The 3,051-nt window shown below is 40.7% G+C and overlaps 1 protein-coding gene across 1 annotated transcript in view; it reads right to left on the bottom strand.

Moving 5' to 3' along the window:
* Window positions 1-3,051, bottom strand: part of MED13 (mediator complex subunit 13) — a 119,829-nt gene that overhangs the window by 27,222 nt on the left and 89,556 nt on the right. The gene's annotated exons all lie outside the window — the stretch shown is intronic.

Genomic DNA, 3,051 nt, shown 5'->3' with positions numbered 1-3,051 from the left:
ACTGCACTCCAGTCTGGGTGACAGAGTGAGACTCCAACTCAAAAAAAATAAAAATAAATGGGATCTACAAATTTATGAGAAAATAGCTAACATGATATGCTGTACAGTGTTGTACAGGAGTCAACATTACTGTACATTGTAAAGATTTGTTAAGAAGGTAGATCTCATGTTAAAGTATTCTCACCACAATAAACTAATTTTTTTTTTTTTGAGTTGGAGTTTCAGTCTGTTGCAAAGGTTGGAGTGCAGTGGCATGCTCACAGCCACCCCAGCATTGCCTGCTGGGCTGAGGCAATCCTTCCACCTCAGCCTTCCAAGTAGCCGGAACTACAGGTGCATGCTACCATGCCTAGCTAATTTTTTAATTTATTGTAGAGATGATGAACCTGTGTGCTCAGGCAATCCCTTCACCTTGGTCTCCCAAAATGCTGAAATTACAGGCCTGAGCCACTGCGCCTGACCTAAAAAAATAATTTTTAAAGGGAAATTACTAACTTAATTACTAACTTAATAGAAATTGGTAAAGTACATGAAAAAAGTTTACAAAAACAGAAATACTTCTTAGACATTAAAAAAAAATGCGCACAAGAAGAAACAACTTAAAATTAATAACAGTAAACATTTATAATGCATACTATGTTCTATATACTTACTGTTCAAAGCTCTCTGCATGCAGTAACTCATTTAATTATCACAAAAACATATAAGGCAGATACTATTGACTTCATTTTAGAGATGAGAAGATGGAAATTGAGAAGTTAAGCAACTTCTCCAATATCACACAAGAAGTGGCAAAGCAGGGATTTGAACCCAAGAAATCTATCCTCACAGTCTATACCATGCAATCTCTCAAATTATAATGAAATAATTTTCCACCCATCTACTCATTAACCTACTAGAAAGGGTTTGGGAAAATACGCATTTAACTGGTTAGAGTTTAAGTTGCAGAGTAATTTCACATTTAAAAAATATATACGGCCAGGCTCGGTGGCTCAGCCTGTAATCCCAGCGCTTTGGGAGGCCGAGGTGGGTGGACTGCCTGAGCCCGCAGGTTCAAGACCCGCCCAGGCAACCTGGTGAGACCTCATCTCTACAATAAATCAAAAACTAGCTGGGCATGGTACCACGTGTCTGTAGTTCCAGCTACTTGGGAAGGCTGAGGCGAAAGAATTGCTGGAGCCCAGCAGGTTGAGGCCACGGTGGCCATGAGTGTGCCACTGCACTCCAGTCTGGGCAACGAAGTGAGACTCCAACTCAAAAAAATACACACACACACATACATGTGCTTTAAAGCCAAGGATGTGTACATTACTGAAAATTTGTTAAAATAATAATAATGGAAATAATTACAGTACTCTGGTAAAATATATTAACATTTGTAAAGAACAACAGAATTCATATAGCTATTAAAAAAAAAGATAAGCCGGGCTTGGTGGCTCAGCCTGTAATCCTGCGCCTTTGGGAGGCTGAGGTGAGTGGATTGCCTGAGCCCGCAGGTTCAAGACCCGCCTGGGCAGCAAGACCTCATCTCTACAATAAAAAAAAAAAAAAAAAAAAATCTGCCGGGCGTGGCAGCGCATGCCTGTAATTCCGGCTACTGGGAAGGCTGAGGCGGAAGGATCGCTGGAGCCCAGCAGGCGAGGCTGCGGTGGCCGGGAGCAGCCACTGCACTCCAGTCTGGGCAACAGAGTGAGACTCCAACTCAAAAAAAAAAAAAAAAAAGAGCTGTTTATGTACTAATAGAAATGCTCTTCAAAATCAGTAAGATGCAGAAATAAATACCTACTATCTTCATTTTCAAAAGAATGTACAAGTTTGTACTAAACAATATTAATATGCACTTTTCACAGAATATCAGTTTTTTATGAGATTTAAACTGTTTTTCCATTTAAAAAAAGAAAAGGAAAATATAGGCAAAACTATTTTCACATTGTATCGCATTCTGAAACAATACACAGAAGTCAAAGATTTCAATGTTAGGAACTGTTATTCCAAATCTATTTTAAAAGCTCCAATTACACCCCACTTTTCAGACAATCTTCAACAAATAGTTCAAACATCTGAAATGTTCTTTCCATCATAAGTGACCATGCTATTATATATCAAGTGAGAATATTCATTTGCTACTCTGATAACAACAAATTTCTGTCTTTATCCCAATTTTTTTTCTTCTTTCTTTTTTTGAGACAGCGTCTCATTGTGTCACTCAGGCTAGAATGCAGTGACCCAACCATAGCTCACCACAGCCTCGACCTCTGGGATTCAAGTTGTCCTTCTGCCACAGCCTCCCAAGTAAATGGGACTACAGGAACATGACACCACGCCCTGCTAATTTTTGTATTTTTTGGTAGAGACATGGTCTCACTATGTTGTCCAGGCTGGTCTCCAATTCCAGGGCTCCAGTCTCCTGCCTGGGTCTCCCAAAGTGCTGGGATTACAGACATGAGTCACCACGCCCCATTCTTTTTAAATAAAGACCCTGGAGCCTTTTATCACTAGTATTATCCCTTTTCTTCCCCTATTTTTCATTCAGTTTTTCAAAATGACAATTTACAAAAAAAGGTAATTTTTAGCCTTCACAAAAAACTTATGTCCCTTTCTTTACATAAAATCTTACAGGAAAGTCCAATGTATAAGAACAGATCTAAGTGAAACTGCTCCTTATGACTGGGTTTAGAGAACCCAGTAAACTGAATTTTGGAAATGCTAAAAGAAAGGCTAGGATTGTGCCACAGTTGCCTTAAGTTAAATATATGCCATAACACTATTTTTTTGGGGGGAGGGGTTGGAGTTTCACTCTGTCACTCAGGCTGGAGGGCAGTGGCACACTCTTAGCTACCGCAGCCTTGACCTGCTGGGCTCAGGTGATCCTTCCACCTCAGTCTTCCAAAGCAGCTGAAACTACAGGCACATGCCACCATGCCTGGCTAACTTTTTTTTTTTTTGAGTTGGAGTCTCACTCTGTTGCCCAGATTGGAGTGCAGTGGCCGCTCCCGGCCACCGCAGCCTTGCCTGCTGGGCTCCGGCGATCCTTCCGCCTCAGCCTTCCAA

This window comes from Carlito syrichta, unplaced genomic scaffold (assembly GCF_000164805.1).
Source record: "Carlito syrichta isolate Samal-C Ts95f unplaced genomic scaffold, Tarsius_syrichta-2.0.1 Scaffold314028, whole genome shotgun sequence".
NCBI classification, from domain to species: Eukaryota; Metazoa; Chordata; class Mammalia; order Primates; family Tarsiidae; genus Carlito; species Carlito syrichta.
Note: the sequence above shows the minus strand (reverse complement) of the source record. Positions and strands in the feature narration are given on the sequence as shown.